This window comes from Canis lupus, chromosome 2 (genome assembly GCF_011100685.1).
Source record: "Canis lupus familiaris isolate Mischka breed German Shepherd chromosome 2, alternate assembly UU_Cfam_GSD_1.0, whole genome shotgun sequence".
Taxonomy (NCBI): domain Eukaryota; kingdom Metazoa; phylum Chordata; class Mammalia; order Carnivora; family Canidae; genus Canis; species Canis lupus.
The window spans coordinates 41,632,528-41,650,285 of NC_049223.1; the positions used below are offsets into that span (position 1 = coordinate 41,632,528).

The following is a 17,758-nucleotide window of genomic DNA, read 5'->3' on the forward strand; positions in this document are numbered from 1 at the left end:
TGATTGTCATCTTTATTATTAAAATAACCTTTCTGTAACTGGGTAGTGAGTTAAGATATGTGCAGACTTTGGCAAAGTAAAATCAATCTATTCAGAAGTAAACAAGTAATATGTTACCGGGGTGCTTAAGAAAAGTACAGATTGTTGAATCCATTCTGACCTAAACAATCAAATGTTCCGAGAAAGGGGATTGGGAAATGGAATTCTAGAAACACCCCAGGCTAGTGTGATGATCATGAAAGCTAGGTAGTACAAACTTCACAAAGGAGTTAATTAGTAAGAGCTTAAATCTTATAAGGGAATGAATTAAAGAATGTACTGAAAGATATTGTTAGGGTTCTAAGGTTTGGGAAATATTTATTGTATTATTTACTTTCCCACAAATAAGTCAAGAGGTAAGTGAGTGATCAAATGCCAGGTGGCACTAGGGTATTAATTTGTGGCGAAAGTCTGATGCTTTTCCACTTCTTTCCATCTCCCAACTAACAAGAGGTAGCTTTTAGCAGTGGCTCAATGCTCCTTTAAAGCTCGAGTCTAATGACAGTGGTGTCGCTTGGACTACTGGAAGATAAGTATCAATCTGCCATAGATCATATATCAACTATGCTCATTATTGATTAAAAACTCTTTTACCCATTTTTATTGAAGTGTGTGGTCTATGTAGGGGCTATTTCTTTGTGTAAAATCTCCAGGATTAATTCTTTTTTTTTTTTCTTACTTTATTTTCTTACACAGTAAAGTCCAGGATTAATTCTTAAAGAAAATATCAATTGGAGTGTTCGTTTCTTTGAGTCTTAATGTAAAAAGGCATTCAGCCAGTTTCCTGACCTTTTTCCTTATAGAAATTTTGTATAAAAATTGTTTTCAGAAAGCAGATAAAAATCAAAATGAGGTCACCTGACACCCATACAGATGGCTACTATCGAGGAAGCAGAAAGTCACAAGTATTGGCAAAGATGTGCGGAAATAGCAAGGCTTGTGCTCTGTTGGTGGAATATAAAAAGGTACAGCCATTGTAGAAAACACCCTGGTGATTCCTTAAAACATTATGAAGGGAATTATCCTATGATCTAGCAATTTCACTTCTGGGTAGGCACACAGAAGAATTGAAAGCAGGGACTCGAGCAGATACTTGCTTACCCCTGTTAAAGCAGCATTGTTCACAACAGCCAAAAGGGAGAAGCAACCCAAGGGACCATAGTGGGTGAGACAAGAAACAACATGATACAGACACATCCAGGGATATTAGTGAGGACGGGAATGCTGACACTGGCTACAAAATGGACAATCATGGAAAATAGTGGCGAAGTGGAATAAGCCAGTCATGAAAGAGCAAGTACAGTGTGATTCCACTTACGTGAGGTATCTAGTGAAGTCGGATTCATAAACTCTGAAAGTGGAAGGGTGGTTTCCAGAGGCTGCATGAAGGAGGAATGGGGACTTACTGTTTGATGAGTATGGAGTTTGAGTTTGGAAAGACAGAAAAAGTTCTAATGATGGATATTTGTGAAAGTTGCACAGCCCTGTGAAGGTACTTAATCACAACTGTATGGGACACTTAAAATGAGTTGTAATGGTAAAATTTATGTTATATACATTTTATTTGCCGGAATGAAAAATCCTGCAACATTTTTTAAATTTCTTAAAGGGAACAAACTATAGGGACTGGGGCAGTCAGGGCTGGGATCCAGACCTCCTGTAGTTCTTTACCCAGAAACTCAGCTAATGAGGGTTAACCAGCTCTCTCATTTCAGGGAGAGAGTTTCAGACCTCACTGCTGTACAGACAGGCACTCTTGCACAGACATCATCCTTGCACAGACTCCACTGTCACGAACACATCAGCTTTGCACACACCTCTCTTTGGCACAGACATCACTGTTGCACACTGAATAAGAGAATGGGCTCTGGTGGACATGTGGATTTGCACTCTGGGTGCACAATGAACCTGCAGTGTCAAGTTCTTTAACTTCCCGAATCATCAGTTTCCCCACGTGTAGAGCGGAGAGTTGAGAAAACTGCAAGACATCATCACAGGGGCAGGCTTCTACACGTAGAGTAGCTTTACTTTTTTAATGATCGACCAATTGATTGATTTGAGATAGAGCATGCAATCGCGGGAAGGGTAGGGAGAGGGAGAGAGGATCTAGGCAGACACTGTCCTGAGCCACAAACCCAAGAGCCTGGGATGATGACCCTGAGATCCCCAGCCTAAGACCCCAACCTGAGCAGAAACCAAGAGTCCAACCCTTACCAACTGTGCCACCCTTGTAGCCCCACAAGGTAGCTCTTATTAAAGAAGGTAAGTTCTTTCCGACAGCTCAGCTTTATGATGACTGCTGTTCCATCTTAACTGCTAACCAATAGTGCCACTCTGGAGATGTGCCTATTTCACATCTTAGTAAAATTAGCTTGTTCCTTATTTTCTCAGCTTAGCTGACATTTTTCATTTTAACTGAAGACAACTTCATCAAGCCTTTGCGTTCATACCTAGTCAGCTTCCTGCACACACTTATACATACCCACACTTTCCTCTTATCATGCACCTACGTCCCCACTGCCCAGGGCACCCTTTCCAGATGTCAACTAAGGAGAGAAAGAAGTCTCACCCTCCACTGACCCTCCAATACCTCTTGAGAGGAAATGAAATCCGACCTAATACAGTGGTCTGGTAGGCAAAGAAGAAACTGTGACCCGATTTGTTAGTGCTCACAGGAGGCCCCTCCCCAGTAATTAGCTCTGTTCTCCCACAACCTAAGATGTGTCTTCAGCCTCTGAACATCCACTCTAGCCAGCTGACGTGTGCCTAACTAAGAGGCTGGGGAGCCACCACTCTCAGCCCAGCAGCTGTGCTGTCAAGATTTCTGTCATGAACCATCACCTATAGTGTGTGTTTTCACATCAACAACAACAGCATCAACAACAATATAGGCACTTGGCAGGCAGGAGTCAGGAGAAGACTGGCCTGAGTCTCGGGACCAAGAGGACTGGCCTGGCCCAGTGGAACCACAGAACCTGTGGCCTTGAGCCCAAGTCGCTAGTGTCCAGGGCCTGAGAGGCGGGGGAGAAGGGACTCTCATGTTGTACTCCTGCTGCGCTCCTGGGAACCAAGCCTGGGGCAGCTGAGCCCATCCCAGCTGCCTGGGACTCACTCCCAGGGGATCTTTGTTCTCTCCCAGCCACCCCATCCCCATCCTCCTTCCCAGTCCTGATGAAGAGGAAATCAGCTTGCCCCTCAGGGTGCCATCTGGCAAGACAGTGATCTGGAGGAGATTCCAGGTAGGTAGGCAGGGGTGGCCAACATTTGCTGAGTTCCTGCCCCCTGGAGGGGGTCACACTTCACAGGAGCACATTCTCTTCTCACCAGAGCTTCTGTCACCTTGTCCCTCCTTTCTGATTGGGTTCCAACTACATGACCCTTAGTTCAGCACTGCTCCCACAGCTCTTAGATCATCTGCTCTGGCTTCCTTCTTTCCTTCCTTCCTTTCTTCCTTCATTGTCTTTGTGCTCCAGTTTGGATGATATCTACTGACCCTTCTCTAAGTTTCCTGTTGAGTAAAGTCTCCTACTGACCCAGTAAGTTAGTTGTCTTTCACCATGATTTTCGTCTCTAGCATTTCTATTTTGTCCCTTCTAGTAGTTTCTATCTCTATATTGATAGCCTTCGTATGGTCACGGCTTTTGTCCATCTTTTGTCCTAGAGAGTTAACGTAATTGTAACAAATATTTCAGTCCTTTTTGATGATTCTAACATTTGAGGCATATCTGAGCTCAAGTCTATTGAGTGCTTTGTCTCTTGACCGTGTGATATTTTTCTTTGCCACTTTGGGAGTGTCAGAATTTTCAGGACAGTAAACACTAAGGTAACTAGTTTCCTGTTTGATTGTGTGAATAACTCTTCCTTGTCTAGGCCTCTACTGGGAGGAATGGGGGCAATCTAGTCAGCAGTTACGTGGTTTGTATTGGTTGCAGCTACTTACCCGCAGTACACCTCAGCCTTCAAATTCCTCTGCCGTTACCTTGCAAGGAGACCCGGGCTTGGGCTAACAGGGAAGGATTCTCATTGTTCTGTTCCTTTTCAGCCTTTGGCTTTGCCTGTGAGCCCGAACCTCAGGGAGATGCACATGCCTCACTTTCGTCTCTTCCCCGCCACCAGTAGACTGCTGTCATTTATTACTCCGTTCTTGCCATCCTGGGGCCGGGAAGTGGGGAGACACATTCTGCTGTCCATATTCAGGCCCCATCTTAAGCAGGCATGATAGACCTTGCTCTCAGGTGGGGGGCTGTGGCAGTGCCCCCTTCCATCCCCTAAGGGCAGAAGACCTTTCCCTGTCTCTTCCCCAGAAATAGTGTTGGGTTTTTCCTCTTCCCTTTTTACAGTTACAACGGATCTTCACCTCTGCCAGGGTGAGTGTTTGCTGCCCTTTCCTCAGCAGCTAGGGCTTTGCTCTGTGAGGAAAAACAGGAGAAGAGTCAGCTTTTGCCCTTCCTGCAGTAGTGGCTGCCCAGGTCCCTGGTTCAAAAGAGGGGCTCTCCACAGTCTCCTGCCTTACCTCTTAGCTCTCTCACGGTGAGGCCCACGGAAAAAAAGAAAGACACCTGCTAGCTAGTGTGATCTCTCCTGTGTCTGTAGCTTCCAAGTGTCCTATAGTCACCTGCTCCTTCACACACAGCCCTTAGCAACTCATTTTAAAATTTACCCAAATTTTCAGATCATCTTTTATAAAGTCCATCATTTCATCCTATCCTTCTCTGCTCCAGGTAAACAAGACCCAACTCTCCTGGAAGAACCTATCTTCCCTTCGATTTCTGCCTACCTGGTTGACCTGCAGCCTCAAGTTTGAGAAATTCAAGAAAAATGATGGTTTTGTAGATTAGTCAGATTTTTTTTTGTTGCAAAGGTAAAATTGCCCCTCTTTCCCGCTTTCTACATCCTAAGCGGAAACCACTAGTCTACAGCCAGGGTGCTACAAGGATCAACCACCTTTATATTCAATTATCCAAGAATTAAGGCAGAAATAGGGGTAGAGAAAGTGACAAGCAGCTAGGATCTAAAATTGTCCAATGAGGACACCTGCGTGGCTCAGTTTGTTAAGCCTCTGCCTTCTGCTCAGGTCATGATTCCAGTGTCCTGGGATCAAGCCCCACATTAGGCCCCTGATCATGATCTTTCTCTCAAATAAATAAAATATTTTAAAAGAATAAAAAAGTATCCAATGAGAGAGTTTCTCAAAAAGCTGAAAACAGAATTACCATATGACCCAGCCATCTCACTCCTAGGTATATTCCCAAAAAGCAGGGACTCAGATACTTGTACACCAATGTTCACTGCAGCATTATTCATAATAGCCTAAAGGTGGAGACTGCTCAGAGGTCCACAGATGAGGGGATAAAAAACATGTGCTATATACACACAATGCAATACTGCTCATCCGTAAAGAGGAAGATGCTCTGATACATCCTACAACTGGATGAGCCTTGAAGATGTTATGCTAAGTGACATAAGCCAGACAAAATGCAAATATGGTAGGATTCCACTCTGGGAAATATCTAGCAGAGGCAAATTCATAGGGAGAGAACATGGATTAGAGGTTACCAACGGGCTGGAGGGAGGCGGGATTGTGGATATGTGGCTTAATGATTACAAAGGTTCTATTTCCAGCAACTAAGAAATTTTGGAAGTTGAAACTGGCACAGCTTTGTGAATGTGACTCAGGCCACTGAGCTGTGCATCCTAAATGGTTAAAAAGGCAAAATATGGTTATGTATTTTACCACAACTTTAAATATTAATAGTTCTATTTCAAAAAGTGTTGAATTATACATTGTTTTATGGAAATAGAGCTCACATGCAATGTTATATTAGTTTCAGGTGTCCAATGTAATGAACTCATAATCCTTTACACTAAGCTACACTCACGAGGTTCGGCTAAGTCACCATCTGTCACCAGACACATTATTACAACATTAGTGACTATATATTCTGTGCTGTACTTTTCATCGCCATGACTTACTTTTTCTGTAACTGGTTGTACCTCTTAATCCCTCCATCTATTTCACCTATCTTCTCAGTTCCCTCCCTTCTGGCAACCAACAGTTTGTCTTCTGCATTTATGATTCTTTTTGTTTTTTATTTGTTTGGGGGATAAAGATGGGATTTGGGGGTGATAAAAACACACACACACATACACACAGAGAGAATATTACTCAGCCATCAAAAAGAATGCCATCTTGCCTTTTGTGACATCATGAATTGTACATTTAATCAGGGAACTCCATGCTATGGAAATTGTATACCTCAATAACATGGTTGTAAAGAAGATAGAAAGCAAATGAGTGGGAGTGGGGAAAAATTAGAGAGGAAGACAAACCATGAGAGACTCCTAACTCTGGGAAACAAAGCGTTGTGGAAGGGGAGGTGGGGAGATGGGGTAACTGGGTGACAGGCACTAAGGAGGGCACCTGATGGGATGAGCACAGGAGTTATATGTTGGCAAATTGCATTTATTTTTTTCCTTTTTTTAATAATAAATTTATTTTTATTGGTGTTCAATTTGCCAACATACAGAATAACACCCAGTGCTCATCCCGTCAAGTGCCCTCCTCAGTGCCCGTCACCCATTCACCACCCCCCCCGCCCTCCTCCCCTTCCACCACACCTAGTTCTTTTCCCAGAGTTAGGAGTCTTCATGTTCTGTCTCCCTTTCTGATATTTCCTACCCATTTCTTCTCCCTTCCCTTCTATTCCCTTTCACTATTATTTGTATTCCCCAAATGAATGTGAAATGGTGCAGCCACTCTGCAAAATTGTGTGGAGTTTCCTCAAAGAGTTAAAAATAGACCTGCCCTACGACCCGGCAAATTGACTTTAAATAAAAAAATTAAAAAAAAAAAAGAAAGAAAATGAATGAGACTGTCCCAATGGTAACAATGGATATAATGGCAGTGAGGCAGTTATAGTAGAGCTGGGGGTTGGAGAAGTGAGGGAGGATATTGATTTGGTAGCTACATCACCTAGAAAACCCACCACATAGAAAGCTCTGGCCCTAGACTATATCTAACCAACTGAATGAGGACCAGAAAGATATTATTAAAAGAGATAAAAGTCTCTTCTCATGACAAAGTTCACTCTAAGTCCAAAATTCAGAAAATCAAAGAAGTTATAATTATCCAACTCTCCCACCTGCCCCACTTCAGGGAAATCCTATTCTCACATTTGTGAGGCAGGGGATAGAGGTACCCAAGTCCCACACCATGAGGCAGTGGAAATAAATATAAGAGCCTACTGCCATCTCCTCTATCCAGACCAGACCCCCCTTCCTGGGCCTCGTCTCTTTGTAGAGAACTCACTATCACTAAAAAAAAAAAAAAAAAAAAAAAAAAAACAAACAAACAAAAAAACCTCACTTTATTCCCACTTATCCTGTCCTTTCCATTCCATCTCCACAGTTTCAGTCAATTCCAACCTGGACAGCAATTTCCTAACTAGTGGCCTTGTGTGTCAACTCCCTCCCTCCCTCCTGCATCAGTGATAGCATTCACCCCAAACATGAATTTATGCCAATTTTTCCCAACAAGCACCCACCTGCTCAATAAGTGCTCATTCTAGGTAAAAATTGGGTCTTGCTGTATAAACATTACTCCAAGACAATTTCCAAATCTCCACCTTCCAACAAATTGCTGTTTCTTAATCCTCTCATATACAGACATTCTGGAGCTGTCACTACCCACATTGGTGCCAGAGTGGCCTCTCTTTAATAAGGATAGAATCCTGAGCCTCTCCTCATGAAAGGAGGAGCCTCCTCCTTCACTCACTTCCCATTGTCCCTGGCATAGCCCACATAATTTATTTATCATGGTGCTAAGATTTCTGCATAAAGTTCCTAATTATCCACCCTCACCTCCCACCACTTGACACTGAAACACTGAACTTCTCCTTATAGTTCCCTAAGAAATCAAAGTTGTGGAGGGAGAAGAGTGTTGAGGAGAAATAACAGTCCAAGGATGCATAGCTGGATGGGAAAACCTCCTGGCAACAAGAACTGATTGCTCAGGCAGTAGGCAGTCTTCCAAAAGCCCTGAGAACTCTTGCTTCAAAGAATACCCTATGGGAAGAAAGTGGAGGAGAAGAGAATTTACCCACTAGATGCCAACTCCTACTAATCAATAGATTTCCTAAAAAGGCTTGATCACCCTGCATTTCTGGATCATATACTTCCTGGGTCTCAGCAAGAGAGGAGGAAGCCAGGGATGGGAAACAAAAGCTGTATCATGATGCAGGCATGAGGCAAGGTGCTGTCAGCTGGTGCCGGTACTGGTGGTGGTGCCGGTACTGGTGGTGGTGCCAGGGCCCAGTGAAGACAGTCCCACACATACAGAATGGGTCTCCACAGAGGAGCTGAGGAAGAACAAGTGGTCAGTGTCTGTGGATGGACTTACCAGAGGCCAAGAAGATCTGTGGTGACACCAAAGACTTGTTTGACACAGCAACATTTTGTGATCACTTTCCATGTTATTTAATAGTTGCCTAGAATTGTTGTATAGATGAAGTATAACTTACAAATTATGGCATCCAGAATAATGCTCCCCACCCACCCAGAGATGCCACATCCCAATTCCTGGAGCCTGTAAATATGTTTACTACTCAAAGGGAAATTGAGGTTTCAGATGAAATCAAGGTTGCTAATCAGCTCCCCTAATATAGAGAGGTGATCTAGGTGGGCCCAGTGGAATCACAGGCATCTTTAAAAGTGGAAGAGTCGGTGTCAGAGCGATACACTGTGAGAAAAACCCCACTAGATATTGCTGGCTTTGAGGCTCCACGTGGGCTACAAGTCAAGAAACACAGGTGACCTCTGGAAGCTAGAAATGACAAGAAAATAGATTCTCCTCTAGAGCTTCCAGAAAGGAATGCAGTCTTGCTGTGCCTTGATTTGAGTCCAGTGAGATCTCCCATCAGACTTCTGACCTACAGAACTATAAAACAATATATCTGTGTTGTGTTAAACCACTGTGATATGTTATAGTAGCAAGGGGAAACTAATAGGCTTACTTAATTATTTGGGGGCATTTAGACCACTTTCAATTTTTTCTCATTACAGAATGATAAAGCAATGGAACTCCTTACAGATAAATTTTTCTACACCTCACAATCTTTTTAAATTTATGGAAATGGTTTTTTAGTTCAAAGATTGTGCATAATTTAATAACACTTATGTCGCCTTCCAGAAAGACAGTAACAATTTGAAATAACTGTCAACACATGAGAATTTCCAACAACAGAGTCCTTTTTGTGTTTTTTTATTTTCAGCTGAATAGTGCCTAAATGTTTTAAACTGCATTCATATTATCAATAATCTGTGTTGTGTGCTTATGTATTCCTCCATAGTCTAGGAATAGAGCATCCATCCTTATATCTTCTTGAGAAATTACTTGTTCAAATTCTCTAATCTTTTTTCTTCTCAGGTGTTCATCTTACTACATTATAAAAATATCCATCTATGTCACATTTATTGAAAATGTTTGCATTTTGGGGCACCTGCGTGGTTCAGTTGGTTGAATGTCCAACTCTTTGGTTTTGGTTCAGGTTATGATCTCTCAGTTTTGATCAAGCCCCACATCAGTCTCTGTGTTCAGCACAGAGTCTACTTCAGACTCCCTCTGCCCCTTCCCTCTTGCTCTCTCTCTCAAATTAATTAATTAAATACTTTTTTAAAAAGAGGAAAGTTTGCAATTTGATTTTGTGTTTTATGTTTTAAGGTACAGAAGCCTTAACTCTTTATAATTAAATCTGTCAGTATTTTATTTTTTGATATCTAAATTCTTTAATGTCATATTTCAAAGTCTCTCATTTCTACACAGATATAAACATTCATCTGTATCTTCATTTAGTGCCTTTATAGTTGAATGGTGTGAATTCAGAACCGCCCTTCAGTTTTTCCTTGATGATTGATTACCCGGCAGCCACAACAATGAGTGTATCACCTATATATCCTTTCTCCACCAGAAAGAGGAGGTTTAAAGATGATATTTCCAAATAATTTCTGATATATACTTAAATACTCAGCTTTTTAAAATGAACTCATATTTGAAAGTGAAAAAATTGTCAAAAGAAGAGTTTTCTGTCACACGCTCTTAATTTACCACAGTCTCCGCAGCCTCACATTTCCCTTTTAAGGTAGAAGAGGTCTAAGCCCAGAGGAAATGACCTTATCTGCAAGACAAGTAAGTAACCACCACACCATCGCTAAAATAAGGTTATGTTTCTCAGTAATAAGACACCAAGATCTTCAGCAGCATAGCAGAGAAAGAAAAAGACAGAAAAAAACCCACGCCCTTTGTGTCTTATTCTTCATCACTAATGTCAATACCTGAAAGGAATTGGTCTCCCTATGTAGGTAATAGCTCCATGAAAATCCATGTCCTTTCACTTCCCTACCTCCTTACATCTCTAATTCCTGGAAGTAAGACATTCTCTCATATGCTTTTTAGTTTCACTCACGAGAAAATAAAATTCCATATTGTTTCCATTTATGTTTAACATTGTGTAAAAATAAATAAGAAATAAGAATTTAATTTCCAATAGTTTGAGGGGTTTTTCAATTGGTAGCATTAAATGAACCTCCCTCTACATGGCTTCAAGCTACCAGGGGGCAGGCCCCCTCTGCACCCTTCATCTCTCCTCAGCTCTTCCACTGAAGAGTTTGGCCTGCATGATGACGAGCTGTTTGGGGAGCTCTCCTTTTCCCAGAGCTTTGTGGTAGCCCAATCGTACCACATCAATGATAGGAGTAGCTCCAGTCTTATTTTTGGCAGCTTGTCCTTGAATCTGCTCACTGATGAAGGTCCACAGTTTATCAAGGTTGACAGGCAGAAGCTCTGGCCCCTCTTTAGGTGTCAATGTCTCATACAAACTTTTTCAAAGTAACCTGGGTGATATTTGTCTAAGTTGATCCTGTGGTGATGCATGCCACCAACATTACCCTGGCCTCTTGGGTGCTTCCAATGCTTGCCAACATGGCCTTGGCCATGGCTCACGTGGTCTTGACATTTTCAAGTCTTCCTCAGTCTGGATAGCATGTTGGCAGTCCAGACAAAAGAGAGCTAATTTCCAGTAGTTTCTAATGTGACCATTTGTTTTTGCTATCAAAAAGGCATATTGACTTTTTAAGGCGAAAATGTGCCCTTCTTGTCTAAGGTAAAATATGAACACATTAACTATATCTTATGACTCTCCTAAATTCAGGTCAGATCTACAGAGCCAGGTCTATCAGTTAACAATCATCAAAGCCACTAAGTTGAGGATGGACAGATGACTTAGTAACTGGACCTCTCAGTCATATAAATACAACTGAATAGTCACAGCTCTCAGATAAATCTTCAAACTTTTGGTTTCAGAACGTGTTCATGTTTGCTTCCAGTGGTGGGGATGGTGAAGAAAGCAGTAGCATCCGTGTAAAATAATCCAGTCCAAATACACATTTATTTGCCAACATTTAATGAAACTTACAATTAGTATGGCAGTATTCTATGTGACTTATATACATTAATATTTCATCTTTTTAGGTATCATTGTTATCAGCTCCATTTTACATATGAGGAAACTAAGAAGCATAGAGAGGTTAATTAAATTTACTGACGTCATCTACTAGTAGGACTGGGATCCAAACCCAGAGTTCATGCTCATTACCACACACACACACTATGTTATCTAGAGCTCAAAGATATCTTCAGAGCTAGGATTCTTAACAGTGAGATCCATGAGCTCCTTCAAGGCCATGGACAGACATCAAGAAGTCTGTGAATTTCCCAAAAACAGTATGCAAGTATTTGGGTATATATGTGTGTGTGTGTGTGTGTGTGTGTGTGTGTGTGTGTGTGTGTGTGTCTAGACTTTACCAGATTCTCAAAGGGCTCTGTACTTTAAAAACAAATCAAAAAAATGGGGAAAAAATGTTAAAGAGCCACTACTTTAGGAAAACAGCACTTCACAATGAAAAGTTGATGTGGAGTTGGGTTAGAACACTGCATTGCCATTTATTAGTTGTATGAACTTGGGCATGTTAGCTGCCCTATCTAAATTTAATGGTCCTTACTTCTACAGGGGAATCACAACACCTACTTTGCATTATAGTTAACGTCAGTCTAGAGCTAACCAGTGCCTGGGAAAACATAGAGAGTGTTATTACTATTGTTACTGTAGTTGTTGATTGTTTTCCTTAATATAACTTACTAAACTATCAGTCCAAATTAGAATCTTTCCATGAAATATTGTGAGATTTTTAACATCAACAACGTTGTACTGAACATTGGGTACTGATACTGAGACAATACAGCTTATAGTAGGAAAAGAACAGACTAGCAATGGCAGAAAGAAGAGAATATGATTTCTCTCCAATCTGTGCTGTGTGATGTAATCTTTAATCTTTTTGTGTTTTGAGCTTTAAGAAAAGAGATTTTGTTGCCTGATGCTTCCTACCTCCCATGGGTAGGAAGGAGATGGATACTGTATTAACGGTGCTTTGAATTCTTGGCAAAGAGAAGCATTGTTTTAATTCAAGATTCTGTTATCCAGAGATATCGTGGAAAATTGTAGAAGCTACAAAAAAGTGAAACTGAACTATTACAAGAATAGCAAGTCAAGCTGGGGCTTTAAAAATACCACGTTGCTAACACTTTTCATTTTAAGGACTAGGTAAGTGTCAAGCCTGGATTCCAAAGGCATTGACACATGATAACTCATGCAGCTGTGTTCACCATTTCTCTATGAGCCACCTATGTCAGTCTCATAATCCCAGACTGTCTGCCTTTTACTTACATCTACCTGAACCTGAAGTCTCCTGCCCTGCCTGCTAACATCTCATATTTCTTTCAATCTCCTTCCAAAATAAATAAGTAAATAAATCAGCATTCTTCGTGAAGACTTTCCAGGCTCCCTACCAACTGGATTTGCTATGTCTCTGAATTCTTTCCATTCCTCATTTATACTCCCAAGGCACTCAGCACACTGTCCAATATTGTAGTCATTTGTGTATTTGTCCACAGTTTTGTCTTTTGTGTCTTCCTATTATGCAGCTCTTTAAAGGGAAGGACTATGTTTTCTTCATCTTTGCAGAAGTCATCCAAAAAAAGTTGTGGAATAATGGCACAGATAAAAAATGAATTTCTGTCTAAATTGCTCAGGAAAAAGGTCCTGCTGTGATTTCAGGCTTTCAGGCTCTAAGATTAGAAGTACAAGCAAAAGTATGCTTAATGGATTTGCTTTTTGCCCTTCCCTGCTGGGGACATTAATTAACGTGTGTTGTTGGGCTGCAACATATATTTTATAGCCACACTCCTATTTTAGCTCATCTGTCTTGCCTTGTTTTCTGTATATATAACAACAACTAAAGGGGAAAGAGAAAAATAAATAAAAGCCACTGAAAACTGATAGCTTTATGATGCTCAAGGTGTACCATTCATTGTCTTCAGGGCAGAACCAGATGATTCAGTGATCTGGGCTCACACAGGCTCAAGAGACCAAAGCAGTGGGGTTTATTTCTTTATAGATCACTCAGACTCTCCTGGGCAAAACTGTGAAATCTCCAGCCATGTTGACAATCATGCGCAGGAATTACCTGGAAGGAGGGAAGTAAAGGGAGGAAGAAGAAGGAGGGAAACTCATTGTCCCCATGAGCCCTCTATTCCCAGCCAGAACACCCAGGATGTAACCTAGAGCCCCAAAGGTCACTTTTTCTTTTTTCCTGGGGTTAAGATGCAAAAGTGCCTTGGGGCACCTGTGTGACTCAGTGGTTGAGCATCTGCCTTTGGCTCAGGTCGTCATCCTAGGATCCTGGGATGCAGTCCCACATCAGGCTCGCCACGAGGAGCCTGCTTCTCCCTCTGCCTATATCTCTGCCTCTCTCTGTGTGTCTCTCATGAATAAATAAATAAAATCTTAAAAAAAGAAATATAAATGTGCCTTAACTTAGTCAGGTACCTGTGTAACTCATAAGACATTTTTTCAACTATAATAATCTAAGCAGGCTCTCAATATCCTAGCTGCTGAATCAGACAGTGAGGGGAAGATGGGACTTCACTCTGGATGCCTTTCCATTTTTGCAGTATCTTGTGAGTGATTACACAAAGAAATGAAACCTCATCTCACACAAGATGCTACACAGCTCTAATCAAAGGGCTGGAAACCTGTGTAGCAGATTTGGTCTGAGACACTGACTGTTGGCCACTACCTGCTATCACCTATAAGTATTCTGAACTCTTGACATTCTCAGGGCACTTTGAGGAACTGCAGGGAGAGGGACTGTCAAAAGGACTCTGAAGTTTAAAGCCAAAAATGACTAATCTCCATGAGACAGGAAAAGGAAGAGGGTCATTTCACAAAACATAAACAGGCTGAAGGCATAAAGGTGAGACAACAGAGAATAGTCTGGTGGGGCTGCAGAGAGGCAGAGACAGGGGAAAGGGAAAGCAACACGTTAAACTGGAAAGAAAATGCAGTCTAAAAGGATTATAAGAGTTTGTGAATATTCTCAAGTTCATGTTCCCTAAAAATATGGTTTTGTGTGATGAATGAATGGCAATTACCTATTGGTGCTGTGGTTCACAGTCATTGAAGGGGATCTTCAACTCCTTCAAACTTCGCACTGTTTTCAAGAATTATTTTGACTTGCACCTGAAACTAGTTTTTCTGTCAAGGTCCTCACAGCCAAGGTTGGCCAGTGTGAAAGCACAGGTAGGAAGCACAGTTGTGACCCAGCACTATTGCTAGAGATGTTCTCAGTAGCTATTGGGAAAAGTCCTACTAGGATAGGACCTGTCAATCCAAATGGTGAACTCACCTGCAGTCAAGTCAAACTTGGCTTGTTGAAGCTTTCTCAGCAAGGGAAGCTCTATACTGAGGACCCACGGGGTGGCTCAGTAAGTGGGAGTTGGATGGGTCTTATCATGGGATTTAGGCGTGTGTCAGGCAGCTTGGGGGAGGGTTTGCCTTAAACTGAGTGTTGTCAAGAAGTGGGATAGTTCTGACTGGGCATCCTCATGAATCTTACTTACCTAAAAGTCAGAAAGAATAAAGAGAGACCATATTTAACTAGCAGTAGTGACTCATTTTAGTCAGTGGTCACTTCTGTGATGAACCCATTGAGCTTGTTTTTGCCTTTGCTCACACATGACTGCAGAGTTTTGCTCTTGGTTTTGCTCGCCTTGTCTGATATTGGTGATCTTTCAGAGGGTTTATGATCAGCAGGAAAAATCAAGATCCAGCTGTGAGTGCCATTCTGCTTTTCTCTTCCTCTAGAGATACATAGTACTTTGGTCGTGCCCTAAAAGCACTCTCACACTAGTGGGAGAGACAAATAAGTGGATAGCTCTGATTTTTTTCTCATCAGTGGCAGTGATAACCAAGAAGGTAGTCAGGGAAGTTTTTTTAGAGAATATCTTCTAGAGAAGATAAGCAAGAAAAAGGGAGGAAAAGAGCTTCCAGGCAGGAAGAGCAGAGTGGCTAAGAAGAGTCTTTCTGGAAAATTTATTCGGAAGAAGTAGGAGAGAAAAGAGAATTCTCATGAGATTTGAGAAATAGGGAACACAGAACAGAGGACCATGGAACCAAGCATTGGAGAAAGAGGGGACACAGAACAGAGGACCATGGGGCCAAGCATTGGAAACCGTGGTAAGATTTGAACTTTATGGGGAAAGAAACAGGAAAGTATTTTAAGTCGGACAGTGATTTGATCAGACTGGTTTTTAGACTTGATTGTCTGGCTGCCCTGCACAGAGAAGAATAGAGAAGGCAGGGTTGGAAGGCAGAGTGTGAATATAAGGTTCACATTCGTCCAAAGGGAATTGATACAGAACTTGTCCAGCAGGTGGTAAGAGAGAACTCAGGGGATCCACACAACTCCAGCATCAAGAGGAAATAGAAAGCCCCAGAGCTCTCCCCTCACATTTGCTGCCCCCTGACACTTACATCATGACTCCCCACACTATCTTCCAGGACATCAGGGGGGACCTTTCTGTCAGGGCAACCCCTCCTCCCCATGCTTTAATCCCTGTTGAGCATCCTGGGCAGTGAAAGGCAACTCCCCTCTCCCCACACTCCCTCCCACCCCCCCAACCCCCCTTCCTTCTCTGCTGCATTTTTCTCCCTATCAGTTACCTCTGATATACTTTTGATGGTGTTTGTTTGTCTGTCTCCCTCACTGCAATGTAAGCTCCACAGAATGAGTATTTTTGTCTTTTTAGGTCTATGTCCTCCACACTTAGAGTAATACGTGGTATATCTAGGCTCTCAATAAATATTTCCTGAATAATTTTTCATAAGGGTCAGAAATAATCCAGATAGTGGCAACGATAATCAAGAGGAGGCTAGAGATTTTGGACTCAGGTTTCATGCAAGTAGTAGAAGTGGTCAGGTCTCCTTCAGGACTTGTATTTCTTATCTTTTTAAGGAGGTAGAACAGAGTAGGGGAGGTGAAGGGTTTGTGTTCTTAGAAGAAAGTCTGGAAACTCCCTCTCACTTCCGCTACCCCTGTGGCCATTAGGGTGAAAGTGCTGGAGAAACCAGAAAGAGGTGTGAGGATTTCAACATGGTTATCCTTCCAGGGTTAAACATAATGGTATACTCAGTGCTCTTCTGTGTGCTTGTGAGAAGAATGTGCCTATGCATACAGGTTTCCTAGACTCCAGTTATAATCCATTCATTAAGATGAAAAGTCCCATGGTGCTTGGGCGGCTCAGTCAGTTAGGTATCTGCCTCCAGCTAAGGTCATGATCTTGGGGTCCTTGGATGGAGCCCCACCTCAGGCTCCCTGCTCAGCGGGGAGCCTGCTTCTCCCTCTCCCTCTGCCACTCCCACTGTTTGGGCCTCCCCCCCTCGCCCTACTCTCTGTCAAATAAATAAATAATCTTTAAAAATATATATTTTAAAATAAGATCAAAAGTCCCTTTAAGGGTTCTCCTTCTTCTTTGTCTATCCAACCAGAAAACAAGCATGAAGCCTGTAAGAAAGCATGAGTGGGAGAGAAGGAAGGAAGGTGCATGTGGGCATGTGACTCAATGTTCTATGGAAAGGCTTGCCCTTGTGGCTGTTTCAGCTTCTAAGTGTTAGCAAAGTGAGGGCTGGGAGCACCAGCTACTCAGAGAGGCCCCTGTGGAAGTGGGGACAGTCAAAGGTCAGGAAGTGAGGGCTGAAAACAGTGCAGTGCTAGGAATGTGACAGTGGTCACTACTGTTGCATTCTTTGTTTTTTGGAGGTCCATAATACCAAGACCCTCTACAATTTCAAACTGAGCTTGAGGCAAGAGAAAAAGAAAGAACAAGAATTGTCTCCTTCTACTGTGTATTCAACCCTGATCACACTGGCTACTCTCCTTGTCTTGACTTTTTGAAAAGAGTGGTAAGCCAAGCCTTTTTGAAAAGGTGGTAAGCCAAGAAGAGGCTTGGCAAATGGAAAAGCAGAGTGTAGGCAAGCCCTCAAAGGCCGATGAGACCCTCAGGGTGGTTTGTACATGTTCAGAAGTGGGGAAACCACATTTCCACTGATGTGGCAGATGAAGACTCTTGCCCCTTTTGCACCCTGCCCCCCTGCACCAGAAGCCCTGGTTTTCTTTCATTGGTCTCAGTACCCATCTATTCACAAACCTAAGACAATCTAAATAAAGATTGAGAAATAAATAAATAAATAAATAAATAAATAAATAAATAAATAAATAAATAAATAAATATTGAGTTCTCCACAGCAGCTTTTCAAACACAGAACTGTCA

General features: G+C 42.1%; 1 pseudogene; it reads right to left on the bottom strand.

The window, feature by feature from the left end:
* Positions 1-10,635: 10,635 nt before the first annotated feature.
* LOC100686038 lies at positions 10,636-11,077 on the bottom strand (annotated as a pseudogene).
* Positions 11,078-17,758: the final 6,681 nt, after the last annotated feature.